We start from the raw sequence: 16,457 nt of genomic DNA on the forward strand, positions 1-16,457 counted from the left end.
GAACGTGTCTTATCTAAGTATAAACAACCGATAATGAAATCCACTGTGCGGAGGTATATGAATAGCTGTTGTCATACGAAGTAGGTAATAAACGGAATATGGGACACCTAATGAATCGAATAACCTGAGATAACACTTTTTCGAAGCTGCTGTGTCTGGCACACGATACTGAATCAATTAAGGAAAACTTGCTTTGCACAGAAAGAAAATTGCAAAGAAATTTGTTTTGTAAATAAATTAATATAATCACATATTTTGTCTTTGTCAAACATCTTTAGAAGGTAGATGAAGTTCACCTTAGAAGCCGAACCATATCATTACAAATAGCAAACTCATCATTTTTGTGTTCCATCACAAGGCTGAAAAAATGTCACTTTGTTAAAATTAGTGTAAAATCCTTCGATATCACTATGCACAGTCATTCACAAATTCTTCAATGATTGTTGAATAAACATCAATTTAATTAGCACTGATTTTGTTTCCAATCCATATTAAACTTTGCTCGTGTGCTCCGCATGGCACTATTTCAGATACTGGAATGGAAAACGCACTCAGCCGGAAATCTTTACCAGCAATACACAAGCATGTAGGTTGAGATAAGGATAAGACTCACTCGAGAAACCTATTGGAAACCGATAGAATATCGCGCAGGTATGTGAGATATAGACTTCCCATGATCGCATATCAGTCCCACCTTTGCTGGGTTTCCTATTCGTATGGAACTATTTGGTGCGTACGCGATCATAGACAGTAGAGCGCATTTTGAATTTGACTCTTTATCAGTTTGAATCAATTCAAGGATTGACGCGGCGCGATTGGTCTACAAATAGAACAAACTAATGGAAGGTCTTTAGTGGAATCAAATCAAAAACTATTAGTTGTGATCGAAATACACGTATTTATGTGATAAAGTAATCACAATAGCCCAGTCTCACTATTTGTATGCCTTTCTTGTACACTAAGTACATGTAAAGGCTATACAATAATCATCAGTAAAAATTTCTACAAGTTTTCTTGTGTTATCTGTGCATAGATGCTGAAACATGTCCGACGTCCGTTTCTTGCTACAAGTAGGTAAATGCACCTGAAACCAGGGTTGCCACTACTTTTTAAGAAAAGTCTGGCATGATGCATTCTAAAAATCTGGCAAAATCTGGCGAAGAAATTTGTCTTTATATTGTTTTTTTTTTAAATTGAGTGATTCTAACTAAAAATATGATCTAAATGTGTTTACACATATAAAAAATTTCACTGTTTGACCATTTGTTTGCTTTTGCTCTGTGCTTATCAAAAATTATTCTTCTAAAAGAAGTTCTGCTTCCGCCTAATATATTCCTCGAAGCAATTTTATATTCGTTAGACGATATTATTGAAGCTTTTAACATTTCAAATATTTCAGGAAATTCAGATTAAATTGAATGAAATCTAAGCTCTGAATGTTTTTAAAAATTATAAATAATATATAAATAATTATTGGAGTAACTTAAGTCTAGTCCAGTTACTTGACTTAATTCGAGTCAGGGTTCGTTTGAAATTTGAATTTCTAAGTAACTCTAAATGACGTTGAAAGCATTTTCAATTTATTTGATTGATAAACTTGCTCGAATTAAAAAATATTCAGATTAAAAATGGTAAGCCCACAGATATTCTAAAAATAGTTTTGATAAACATAGTTAATAATTAAGTTTTTGTAACAACAAAATTAGAGTCCTCATAATTTTTATGAATCGTCCATAACAGAGGATTTTGATCTTCTGGAGCGATATAAATCTATGCCAAGGGGTAAAGACAGTCATTTGTTGCTTGTAATGAAAAGATTTTAACAAAATTGTGCTCCTCTAAGATGAATATCAAGAATTTACCACTTTTACGGAGGTTCTGGATCTTCATCATCATCTCCACTCAGATCCATGAGAATGGGCCTCATCAATCATTCGTTATTCAGAGACGGATGAGTTTTACAAACTGTCTACGTTTACGGATGCTATGAATATCCCGAAGGACCTCCGGTGGCCACTCAGGTCTATCAAAATAAGTTTAATGATGTTTCGGATCTTCCAGAAGGACACCCCATTGTTGAATAACCAACCCGAGCAACACAAATGTTTCTGCAACCTATATATAACTGAATTTGGTTACATTTGAGTTGCAGCAACCACATCAGTCCGACTTGTGCTGCTAGGGAAGAAATGTGATAAGCCATGAAAATAGACTATGTCTACATATTATTGGGATTATTATTACAGAACGATGTAAGCATTTTCAGAACTCCAAACGTAAGAAATTACGCCTGAAATTGGCCCTTTAATGTTTGATTCTTTCAAACCGATCTCTCGGAATAAGCATGGCTAAACTGCAGTCCGGAACAACATCCGCGGAATCTTCACACCTTCTCTTTAGTTATAAAATATTGAAAATAATTTAAAATTGAGTTTTTGGAAGCGTTGCGGTCATTTTTGACTTGTCAAGTACATTGTAGTAGAACTGTTTTCGCTGTAGCTTCCCGAACAGCACACTTGTATTAAATGATTTACTGCGACTCATATGCTACCTATTCTGGTCACAAAAATCTGTCTGAAATTTAAAAAGTCTGGCATTGTGGATGGTTTCTCTTTTTCTCTTTTTGGTATCAAAAAGTCTGGCAGCGCCAGATATATCTGGCATAATGGCAACCCTGCCTGAAACACGCTGATGGTGTTGGGAAACTTTTAACAGGTTTTTCCTAATCGATGAGCTGGATTTCGCCCTGCAAAAGGCACAGGAAAAATCAACGGGCCTCGATGCTCAAAAATCTCCCACCTACACGGTTAGAAAAAAGTACCTAATTTTAGGTACTTTTTTTCTCTTGCATTTCCCTCACTCTTCCTTTTGTTTTCATAAAATGAAGAGCAAAACCACTCAACAAGGGCATTAAAGTGTGGGAACCCAACGTTGAGTAATCTCATGTTTACAAAAGTTGAGTGAAATTTACCTAACTTTTGGTTAGTTTCTATTTAAAATTAAGTATATTTTACTTAATATTAAGTGAATTTTATTTAATTTCGAAAAAAATTACTTAATTTTGGGTTCCCACACTGAACCCCCGATTTGAGTGAAAAGTACCTAATATTAAGTACTTTTTTTCTAACCGTGTAACACATATCTCGTTTTATTAGGGTATCCAATCATGGTTTGAACCAAATGGCGGGTTTCAGATGAGCCGTCCGAACAAAGTTGATTTATTTCATTAAAGGGACATGTTAGAGCTACGATTTCTAGTTTATATGGAAGCTTAGTTCATTATCTTTCTAAAAACATCCTGGGTGCACATATTTATGCGTAGTTTCATTGAGAAAACTTAATAATTACATAACTTTGATTCGTACCATGGTTTGAACTACACTGTTCATGGTTTGAACTAAATTCGTACCATGGTTTGAACTACGGCAGCAGCCAGCAGCTGCTAAATATAATACTAATCACATGCATGAAACGCTGAGGAAATGTATAGAAAAGCAAATTTGTTTTACTATTCATCTTCTCGCTTTAGATTAGTAACTCGAAACGTGTGAAAATCGACTAAATTATCGATATGAAAATTGCGATTTTTTCATATTGGAAATGTAAACAAAATGCTCCAGCTAGGCGCATGCAGCGCTCCTAGCGGACAGCAGCAGAACATGACTGCATTTACAAGTTCAAACCATGATACGAATTTAGTTCAAACCATGATCAGTTTTTACCTTGTATAAATGTTACTATTTTAACTATTTAAAACTGTTTCTCAATTGTATGATGGTGTCAATCGATTACAGATAAAAATAGCGTTCTATTGATATATTGATCTCACTCCTGTGTCATAAAATGCGTCCTTTACGAGCTTTTTGAAATTATGCCACTGGTGGGGGGGATTTAGCGCAAATTCAGGACGTTTTTAAATCGCTTTATTTTATTACTTAAACAATATGTACGAATGTTTAAATAAACTCTATCACTTCCAGACTACCTAAATATGCCATTCATACTGTTTTAGGTTCATTTCCTGCCAATGAGATGGTAATTTCTACTGATTTCAAAATGGTTCAAACCATGATACGCTTTTCACTAGTTCAAACCATGATTGGATACCCTACATACGCACCATGTAAATAAAAAATTATTTACATGAAACAAATTTTACATGGGGGAGGAGGGGTCGAAAAACACGGAAAATTTGTTTACATAATATAGAGAATGGACTACCGCAACAGTCCCAGCAAGTTGGAAACATAATGAAAACGGACGGAATTACGGTCACTCACGGTTTCTCGTAACGATTCGGTCTTCCAAAGGTGATTAACGCTGATTGTTACCGGGAAGCACCCCAGAAGCATCAGGATAAAACTGCAGGTAGCGGTTTGAGCGGTAATAAGATGGGCCCAAAATGTAAGATTCGATATCATTGCTGGAAAATGCTTAAAATCGACTGCTCAAAAGCCCAAACATCGACTGGTCCATAAAGGCACAACTTCCACGCGATTTTCGCTAAAGCGATTTTCACAGAACGGATAAGGACCGAGTATTAAAACAACACAATCCGATAGTCAAACGGCTCAAAAGCCCATGCAAATCCACAAAAGACTTGCCGTCGACTGGCCAAAAAACCCGATGATCCAGGCCACTTAGGAGCTCCAATTAGTAAATCGGATCACATTTAAGGTACACCGGGGCAAGTTGAAATGCGGGGTTAGTTGAACCGAAAGCTGTTACTTAGATCGGAAATGACTAAATGTCCTGATAATTTTTTTCGACAAACTACAACCCTAAACGTACCTTCTGACTGTTATTCTTGGAAGATTGCAGCTGCAATCCCTGCCATTGAATATTTTTGCTCTTTGCATAATCTGAACCAACTTTTTGACGTGCCAATGAAACAGGTCTCAAAATGATGTTCGGAAGAGTTTTTTCATTAAATTTTCACGTTAGGTAATCATTCAATGTTGAATGAGCATAAGGATTATGAAAAATCGATGGCAGACCCGCTTTATTTTTTTTTGTTTTGGTCGTTTGAAATTGCTCCGCCTTTCAACCCAGCGGAGCAAATAGAAATACTTGCTGCTAAAAAAAGCGCCGAAACTGCATCCATATTACATCAAAACAATTGAAAAATATTTGAATCTAGTGATTCATTCGTAGTTCAAATCCGCAAAAAATTAAACTGATCGGTATAAAAATTTTGCTTTTGAAACTTAACTGTTTTAAAAAATAAACCTATAATAGCTGCTGGGAAGATTGATGTTTCAGATTCATAAAGAAAGCCCCGAACAATTTGAATATTTGCTGATTTTTCTCTTACTATTATAAAAATCGATAGTTCTAGACCACTATTTGAAAAGGGTGTAACAACCAAAATTTATTCTTTCTTGTTCTTTGACTATATGTAGACGCCCCGGTAACCATTAGCACTATATTTCGCCTTTTTGGCTATATAGGGTTAAGGGTTTCGACTTTTCGTTTCAATGAGACCAAAGCAAGCGTTTTCCGGACTAAGGGAGAGGCTTTTTTCATTGTTTATGTTGAGGATCATCTTTCACCCATCAATCTTTTCTCTAGCAGTAGCATTGGAAGATAAACGAAAATCTTGCCTGTTAGATGAAAATCCTTTTTCGTTTCATCACTTTTATCTATCGCTCACTTTTTACGAGAATTATCGCAGAACAATTACATCCCGGCATTACAATTACAATAATAACAATAATAACCGTATGGGTGCGCTTACTCTATCCTCACCACCAGGCTATATGTATGAAAGCATTGAGTTATTTGTTCCATATAAACTACTACTCTGGGGCCCTCTTTAGCCGTGCGGTAAGATGCGCGGCTACAAAGCAAAACCATGCTGAGGGTGGCTGGGTTCGATTCCCGGTGCCGATCTTAGGTAATTTTCGGATTGGAAATTTTCTCGACTACCCTGGGCATAAAAGTATCATCATGATATACAAATGCAAAAATGGTAGCTTGGCTTAGAAACCTCGCAGTTAATAACTGTGGAAGTGCTTACTGAACACTAAGCTGCGAGGCGGCTCTGTCCCAGTGTGGGGATGTAATGCCAATAAGAAGAAGAAGAAGCTACTACTATTTGCATTAATGATACCACGAAAAGGCTCGAATATGAAAGAAAAAGAGCAAACCAACGTTTGGCGGCAATCCATGTGAGCGAAAAATGGTTATTACTCTCCAGGCTGTTTTTCTTTCCCGAAAAGCGTTTTCTCCCCGAAAATGTTCGTGGGGGAGCATCCTGTACTCCTAAAGATTAAGTGAGCATTACGAACGCTGATAGGGCTATACAGAGCCAGTATAAAGTTTGGTAGTTCTGTGATAGCGTTATAGTCAAAGATGAGCCAACCTAGGGCTACAAATCTCTTTAAATAATATAATAATAACAATAACCTTTATGTTTTCCATTGCTTGATTCCTATCTCTAATTTTTTCATCGATCTATTTTCTGTTTTTGAGACTTATTATACCTTGACCAGTGAATTATCATCAATTTGATTATTTTTTACTGTTGCTAAGAATCCTGATCTTATGATGGCATCATATTGCTGGTTTACGAACAAATAGTGTTCATTAATCTAAAGTACTTCTCCTGTACAGCGTTACCATGTGATAAAATCAAGATGTTAACAACGAATGACCAGAGATGTGTGTCTGGAATCGAACTCGACTACGGTCGACAAGTCTCCGAACAAAACTCGAATCGCTTTCAGAAGAATATTGACCAAGAATTTTCTCAGGAATCCACAAGCTGCAACGAAAGCTAATTAGCTTCTTCCAAGACTCTCGGAGATATGCTTGGTTTCAGAAATCTTCCAAAACGTAGGCATGTTCGTTCCCATTACCGAGAAGAGCTCTAGACTCGACATTAAAGAAATCTGATTTCAATATCATTTTCATTATACTTCTGACAAAGCCTCAAAGTTCCTCAAATAGTTTCAAACGGTACGTGGAAAAGCCTATGCGTTTAAAATAGTAAACGATCTTTTTCATTCCGAGAAATTCCGGAGTTTTTCCCGCACTTCCCGCGTGAATTTTCATTTCCCACATTTCTCGATTTCCCGACCCACTGGCCATCCTGAAGGTGTCATTTCCTCGTTCTGTTGGAGCACACACATTGAATTAATTTTACCGAAAGAAAAATTCCAGGCGAATTTAAACGAAATCCGAAGAATTTGTTTCAACTAACGTTTCGAAATATTCAAAAACATCTTGCAACTTCTTTCGCTGAGAAAAAAAAACTCTGAAAAACAAAGAAAAATTTTGTAGGAATTTATCAAGAACCTGAATTCATTTTGAAACATCTCTCAATAATATTTTCTTATAGTCATTTGGTAATTTTCTGAAAAAATAAAATCTCAACAATAAAATCTAAAGTCTTATATATTTCGACAGATAAATTTCAGGATCTTAGGTTCCATTCACAAATGACATAACGCTTTAGGAGTTTCACACTTAATTTAATCTAACGAGCTCGGTAAATGAATTACCGATTTCTCAACAGCTGAGCTCTCGGCAGTCTGCTCAGTAAAAAGTTGAATCCTTTACCGAGTACTCGGCTTGTACTTTCGTGCCTTTAATGTTAAAAAATACCGAATTGATCTGTAACAGCTACTGAGCGCTTGGTAAACAAAAATGCGAATCAACTTGTAAATAGAATACCGACCACTGTTATGAATATTACCGAACAAAATGTAATTCAGCATTTGTTTTTCATATTGATGAAATAAAAAGAAAAAAAAATTTTTGATCGATATACATATGTTGATTTATTTATTGAAAAATGGTGATTTCTCCAGGAATTTCACCAACCGACTCGGTGAAAATTGTTCTTAAGCAAAGCCACATGCTCCGCGAAAAATTTTCACCGGTTTTTTGCTTCATGTATTTTAAATCGTACGGGTTCTACGGTTCCCGAGGTGTGCGGCCACCTCAAAGTATTTCGTCGGGTACTGCGGTGCTCAGGTGGATCCATTACGAGGAAATTGATAAGGCGTTCGCTTACGCACAAAACGGAAATGTAAATCTGATGTACACTGAACTCGGTAAAAGTATAACCGTACGTTCAACAAAGTTCATTTTGTTTCACCGAGTTCTCGGTATATTTTTTGAGGTCGGTTACCTATTTTAACGATTTTCTGTAATTTTAATGCATTGCTGGGAGCTCGGTATTTTTTTACAAGACTTTGTAAATTTCCCAAAATTAACTGACTTCTCGGTTGAAATTTATGTTTACCGGGTAAAATCTGCAAAAAACATTACCAAGTTGAAGTTTGTAACGTTTTACGTTCTTGCGATCAATTTTGATTAAGTCAAAATAAGAATTAATGACGTTTTTCTCTTTTTATGTAAAATCATAAATTAAAATTATTTGGAATTAATAAAGTAATGAAATATTACATTACGTAAATAATTTGCAAACCGGAGGAAAAGAAATTTGAACTTTTATTTGTATATCGATTACGAGGTTTGTGTCTTGACTAAATTATTATCCAAATTGAAATTGACCATGTACTGTTGTAGTGTTCTCATGTGCTCATTTTTATCGACTCACCGAAAGCGCGCACTCTTTGTCGCCACTCGATCATTTCGCTAAATGGCTAAATGAACGACTGGTGATTAGAAGTGTTTGCGAGTAGATTACGAAGTTTTTTAGTTTTTGAAGTTAAGTTAAGCTAGTTTTGACTAAGATGTAAAATGTGATTGGAGTGAATTGTTCTGTGTCTATTTTAATCAAATTTCTAAATTAACAGTTATTGAGTGAAACGTACAAAAAGGTAAAACAAATTATAACGTTAAATGTAGAGTTGTTTTAATGAAACGAATTCGCGTTGGACTTTTCCAGCGCATTGCGCTTTTTGGTACGGGCTGGATTTTGTGTATTCGACCGGAGTCGGGTACGAGAATACGTGTGGCGTCTACAGGGCCCGCCATTTCGTCCAACGGACATCGAGAGCCCGAGAGTGCGTTAAGGCCCGCCTGTAAAGATAGTCAAGCGGTGGAGGAGTGAAGTCGCTCGTCAAAAAGCAAAAACTCGGCGGTTTTCAATCAACCGTCGAAGGTAAGATCCCCATGCCAATTCCGTGGATCATTCCCGAGAGTGCGGTCCCCGTACGTCGTCAATAATCGTACGCAGAACCGAACCCGAACCGACGGTTAGTAGTTTTTCTTTTAGTCCTCGCTCGGTGAACCGGAAAAGTACGCGAAGCTACTAGCTTGATAGAACGGTTATTCCGGACCTTCCGTCCAGCCGCTACTCCCTCCGCATCTTTAGTTTCGGCCATATCACTCGAGCTCAACCTCCATTGCTGCGCGCCAATCTGCAAAGCCAATCAGCCGCCATCGCCACAACCTGGTCGGAGGACATCGTCGCCTTCTTCTCGGCGGAGTAATTTCAACGCATCAGTGCATCGAGAAGCAAAAACCTGCGCAGGTATGTGAGCTTGTTGTTTCATGGCCATGATTTAGATTTTTTCTATTCCGTACCGTAAAAATAGTCCAACCCGAATGAGAGAATAAATGTTGTGTAGTAATTTGAAGTTAGCTTGAGTTTTTAATTTATATTGCGTTTCACGGGGCTGGGAAAATTCACTCCCATTGCACTGGTCGAGGTTACAGTTTCTCGAGTTCTCTTCGTAGATTGCTTTTCGTTTACAGTACAGCGGGTTGAACAAGTTCAGGTAGGTGGGGAAAAGTAGAGTATTCTAGGCGTAAGTAATTTTGGAACCAGCGACCGTTCGATAGTCCCGAGAGGTAAAGGGTCTGTAAAAGTCGGGTCATTAAAGAACACGACCGGTAGTCTCTCTTCGAGAAGCTTCTTACTACTGTATTACTATCCAGGATTTTGAAATTTTGTAAATATTTTTCCCAGAATTCTCTACAACATTTCGGTAAAGGTCATATTACCATAAAAGTTCTCACATTCTTATCAGAAGCTAAAAGTTTTTGTAATTTTCGTTTACAAAAAAAATCTCTCATTTTTAGAAGATCTTTTGCGGTTTGTTTATATATGACTCTACAAAAAAAATCCACAAAACCCAATGGAAAAACGTCCTCAAATCCCATTCTATTTATGCTTTGATGCTGTGGACAAAATTTTATCGGAGTCGAGTCAAGTACGAGACACTGAAGACGGGCTCACAGTTGAAGTCGAAATACATATCTGTAAAGATAACAAAACGTAGGGGAATTAAATGGAAAGTACTAAACTCGTCTCAGACAGTTGAGGACATTCCACTAAAAGAGCTCAAATAATTTTTCTGATAAAATAGCATCCTAACAACAAATTTTGTTATAATAGTAAAATTAGTTATTAATATTTTTAAGTAAAATATTATTTAAGTATTTATTAGTAAAATTAATATTTTTAAGTTATTGTGAAAGAGTAAAACAACAAACGAAGAACACATTATGCAATCCTAACAAAGTTTGATATTCATTTATCATTGCATTTTCAACATATCAATAATAATTGATGATTTGTATATTCCCTTTTCTGCAAATATTTTGCTATTGGTTTGTTCTTATAATGACAAAATGGGTTATTTTTTAGCTATTCGCTCTAACAAGTTCTGTTATTTGGGCAACTATATCAAACAAACTACTAACAGATTTTGTCATTCTGTTATTCATATATAATTGGTAAAATTTGTTATTGTTTTGCTATTTTCGTCTACCCGGGTAATGTTTCTGAGATCGCGTCGAAGTTTATCTTATCGGAAGGCAACGGAAGCTTTTGAAAACTAGCAGATACATCTGATAAATAAATGCCGCTATGGATCCCATTTTTTGGGTGCTGGCTGCAATGGTTTCGATAGCACGTAAAATTTGGTGCCAAGGATGTTAACGATCATTCAGTAATTTGCGTTCGATCATTTAGTAGTTTGTCAATAACACATTCCAGAGGCCAAACTTCAAAATATGTTTTACGATGGACTTCTGGTGCGAATGTTTTTCTACAGCTCTGCCTGTTGGTTCGTTGTTTGAATTCCACTAACGGAGTTATAGCTATAGTTTCAGTAACTTAGACTAAATGATATCAAAATATCAATCATTTAGTTTTAGTTACTGCAACTAGCGCTCTAACTCCGTTATTAGTTGAATTCTAATAACGAACCATTAGGCAAAGTTGTAGAAAAACCTTCGCACCAGAAGTCCACCATACAACATGATTTGAAATTCAGCTTCTGGAATGTGTTATTGATAAACTACTAAATGATCGAACGCAAATTACTGAATGATCGTTAACATCCTTGTTTGGTGCTTTAAAAATACAACGAAACGCAGATTGACCAAGAAGCTTTCACATAATTTACTTTCTTGGCAAGGAATACGAATTCAGCTTGTGTCTATAAGCTATAGAAAATTTCAATATATGCTAACAAATACAGCTATTAATACCACGCCATATATTTTTTACATGTCTTAATATGACAAAATTTGGCTAATTCAATTTTGTTTATTTAAAAATGTATCTAATCTGCACAGCTTGAATTGAAAATTATTCTAATCTTTTTAGAGCAATATCTTTACTATCATAATCATAAGACTAGTAAACTTTTCCAATTAATTTACAATAAGGTACAATCGAATGATGGTATTAAAAGGAATAGAACTTACTCATCTTCTGACTAATTGCAGAGCTTATTAACTAGAAGTAGAAGTAACCATTAAGAAATGCAGGATATTGAATAAAAGAGGTGAGATTAGGTAATTAATATTCACTGCTCACTTTAGCCAAATTTATTCTTATTATAGCACAGACTCTGTTCAAGAAAGTGACGGGTTTAACAGAGGGTTCCTTAATATCTCCATCAAAAGTTGTATACATGCAAGAGTAAATGCAATCAAAGTTATTCCGTGCCAAACTTAAGCCGCGAACCGCATTTTAGTGCCAGATTAAACTCTGCACTCTAGGCAGATGTGTTCAATGAGAAAAACGAGACATCTGCTTGATTATCTTATTCTCGGTTGAGCCACAGGCTCAGCGCGAAATCTTTAGAATCTTCCGAAATTCCAAGGTCGTTCCGTATTTATCACAGAGATTGTAAACAAGGTCATAAGAACATTTATTGTTTTCACATGTCAAGTGTGATTCTACTTGACGTCACTTCCGATGCGCTTAACTGCACGAAATCACGCGCTGACGATTCCTCACACTTTTTCCATTAGTAAACATTTATTTTGCATAAAGATTTTGGCGGCTCGTGTAATTGAATTTCTAATCTTATTAAGCTCAGTTGAACGCCGGTAGTTTAAACTAGATTGGCAGACATTTCTATGGTAAGGTCAAGGAAAAGTTCCACCATCACTATGTTTTCGCAACAGCAATAAATCTTCTCAAACAGCGGTGATAATGCACTGCTTGGAAAATCGTGACAATATAATGAATATAGATCAGAACACGAACCGAATCATCCAAAGCAAGTCGATTTATCACGCATCCTTTCTAAAAATGTAATGAGTACAAACACACTGTATCTTATCTCAAACATATCGCTTACTCAGCGTGGCTACTTGTACGGATAATATCACAAGTCACTCGCGACGGCGGCATTATTCAAGCACCGGTCAATATTAAAAACTTCAATGATGCAACAGAGGAAAATTTAACAGCCAATCACGATTTTCCCCCATTTGCCGACCTCTTTCGGTTCGCTTTTTCATTCATACACGGCTCACTTCATTCAGTAGGCCACACAAAACAATCACCTGTGTGGAAAGTTGCACTCAGTCTTCGAAGTCGGCACCGAAAATGCTTATTTTGACCAACTTTACGGCTTAAACAAAGCCTTGCTTTACAAACAGTCTCACACGGCGTATATCCTACCTAAAGTTGTTCCACATGTTGCTTATGTCGCTGGTTGTTATTTCCCGCTTCGCTTCGAATGGATTGGGCTAGTCTCCCACAAAGCTGACTTTTTGAACGTTGTTGCACACGGCGCGGAATGGTCACACGGCTTTCATTTTACTTCATTTTATCCCCACCGAACCACTTTCAAGTTCATTGGTTTGCAATTTTTCGATTCCACCGTAGAACACACAGTTTGTTTAACAAATTTGAGCCGTTTTGTTGACACGATGATTCATAGCACGAATAGATAGGGGTTGAGGTCAATCGGTAGGAAAACTCAAATTTCGCAACAAAGTTCTTTCAAACGATCTTGTTTCACGCAACGATATATCCGGCGAGGTCGCGATCGCCGTCTGTTCGGAACTGCTTGCACCCGTACACTGTTCGACGTGAACGGTATATGCGCCGTTCATTTGAATGGTATTCGTTGTTTTTTTTTTACCACGGATTATGGGCACAAGTTGCATTGAGAAATAAAGTTTGCCTGGCACTGAACTGCGCTTGTTGGTTCAGCCAGCTGGTTCAAAGAGTAGTAAGCCTACCAGAAGCAAACGTTCCTAACTGGTTTGTGGTACGCTTAGCTTCGCGAGTACGCGTATGAGCACCCAATACTAAAAAACAAAAGCGCGGACATTCGGTGAGTGTTTGTGCTTCCCCTCCACAATCGAATCGCAACAACAGCTCTCATTATGAGCACACGAATGTTCGCGAATCGACTCACATGGTGGAGATGGTTGCAGATACTTATTTGCGCGAGGTTTTCCCATCGGTGAGCATTGTGAGGACGTCATTGCTGCGAAAGCTGCGGCTGCTCACACGGTTTAAGTCTAGGTAACCAATAAGCTCTCTCAGAATGCAGTCATTATTGTGGACATAGGCGGTTGATAAGGTAGTGGCTTTGTAGTTATCTCTGCGCGATTTATGATTGTCTGCCATCAGTTATTTGTTTTACACATTGAAACTTGGTCGGGGTTCAGCTAAAACACACCAAGCGTCAATGAAAAATCACCCAATTTTTTCGTCAAAATTTTCGAGTCGTCGATCCAATAGCTCACAAATCGTACTGGAGATCCCTCAAGCTCTTAACTGAGGATATCCTACAACAAATGTACGCATGAATTATTATAAATATATTTTGGTTTTCTTTCTACGAACAAAATATCGCAAGTCAGTCAAAAAGGCGCCTGGTGCGGTTTTGTAGAACCACGACCACTTGATATGCATCCCATGTAGCCCTGCTATATCACGCTTAGTCGACGACAAAGAAGCTGCAAATATTTCGTTTCAATTATAGAGTCTCAGCCAGACACAGCTTCATATCTTACCCAAAGCAAGGATCTTTTCACGATACATATTTACATTTGCTAAAAAGGGTTGGTCCTCCCTCTCTTCGAGTTTACTAATAATTGTAATTGTAGTACTTTTCATGAGTCTTATTCAATGTTGTTTTATAAGGTTTACAAAATTTTGGAATTAGCAAACACGAAATCAATTGAACGCTGATATTTTGCAATACAGTAGTTTCGATACAAACCTTTGGAATCGGCCAGAAAAAAAGGTACTGCGGATAAATTTTGCCTATCTAAAAGCCTTGACAATGATTATAAAAGGCGCATTTTATTGCCAAGCACAATATGATTGTTCACGAAGTCATCATGATCGTACGTCGCTGTTTCGTTCAGTGATTTAATCGGAACGAATTTATTCTAATTCTCATTTATTCTAATATTCAGATTCTCCTACATCGAACCGACATTTGACAAACCGACAATTTGAAACGAATGACATTTCAATGCAAAGAAAAGTCGAGTCGTGGAACTAATTAATGATCCGAGAAGTAGAGGTGTGCGCGTGGCGTTACGCTGCCGCCGTTATTTTTGCAACGGCGCGACGCTGTTCAAAATGTTTCACGATGATCTATAATTTGTCACGCCGGCGCCGGAGAATCTTTTCTTATGGTAATCATCAAAGCTTTTTCTGAAAAAAGTTTTCGAGTTTCCGAGGAAATTTCGAAGCATTTCCCGAGGAAATTCCGGAGTTTTTTTTCCTAAAAATTTCCAAACAGTTTAACGAGAATATTTCAAAGCGTTTCCCGTTTGAAATTTAGAAGCATTTTAGAAGAATATTTTTTAAGTGTATTTTGAAGAAATTCCGAAGAGTTTCTCGAGGAAAATACAAATAGTTTTCTAGAAATGTTCAAAGATTTTTCCGAAAAAAAATCCGTGCCGTTTTCCGAGAAAATTCCAAAGATTTCTCCAAATAATATCCGAATAGTTGCCCGAGAAAATTCGGAAGCGTGTCCCGTAGAGTTTTCCGACAAATTTCCGAATGGAATTTTCGAAGCGTTCGCGAAGAATTTCAAAGAATTTTCCGAAAAAATTCCGAAGAATTTTTAAAATACCGAGGAAATTTTTGAGCGTTTCCCGAGAAACTTACGAATAGTTTTCCGATGAAATTTCGAAGCGTTTTTTGCAGAAATTCCAAAGAGTTTCCTGAGGAATTTTGAAGAGTTTTTGGAGTAAATTTTGATATTTTTTTTCGCATCGCAAATTCCAAAGATTTTTTATTCTTTATTATAGAGGTTTTCAGCCTTTGACTGGTTCACCTCTTTTTAAAAGAAAGAAGATAAGGAAGGAGCCAGAGCGACTCAACCTTTGCTATTAGATTATTAGAGTTGGAGTTGTTCTTTTTGTTCGATGCTTGGTGTATGGTTGATATGATTTGATCTGTCGCGGTTTTGTTTATCACAGTTCATTTGCCGTGGTCAAGTCTAATAAGAATCGTGCTTATTATTTCCAGTCCAATTTGATGTCCTTTAGTCGTTTGTGTGAGTCAAGTAGCTAACACGCAGAAGAATCTTGTAAGATTAAAACAACTATTTCGATTGTTGCACCAAACTACGTGCATATTGTTTGAATCTTCAACATTGTTGTTTCAACGATTATTTATTGCTTCCTTCAATTGAACATTATTGTTGTTTCAATCCTGCATCGCATGATTGCAACAATAATAATATCGTTGTTCTTACAACCATTTCGTAATATGAAAAAACTGTAGAAACTGATCAACATAAATCATCCTGCCTACAAGAAGAGGAGGAGCAGAGGTAAGGTGGATGACTCTTACTCCCCTTGTAACTAGTTCGATTCTGCTTCTGTCACATTTTCTTATTTTGTTGATGTCATCGTAGTGTCGATAAAGTAGTTTCGTAGCATTTTCGAAAGTAAAAACAACCATAAATATTGTTGTTTTCTAATGTAATATTTGACAGTGACAGCTGAGAAGCATGGTTGAAACAAATATATTCGATAGTTGAATCAACTATCGCGTATGGTTGTATCAACCAAAAATATTGTTATTCAGAAATCAATGCAAAAATATTGTTGATTTGAAGCAGAATCAGGTTGATTCTACCACATTTTTTTCTCCGTGAATCCGAAGGTGATCTGTTCTTGTTAGATGTCCTTATAGATTCCGGCATCTTTCAAGAAACAAGTCTCGCGCTTAGTTTAATAGGGGCGTAACTGTATTGATCGGTTTCTTTTCGTCGATGTTTTCTTTTTTGTTTTTTTTATTGTAGCGGATTGCG

Source organism: Armigeres subalbatus, chromosome 3 (genome assembly GCF_024139115.2).
Source record: "Armigeres subalbatus isolate Guangzhou_Male chromosome 3, GZ_Asu_2, whole genome shotgun sequence".
Classification (NCBI taxonomy): Eukaryota; Metazoa; Arthropoda; class Insecta; order Diptera; family Culicidae; genus Armigeres; species Armigeres subalbatus.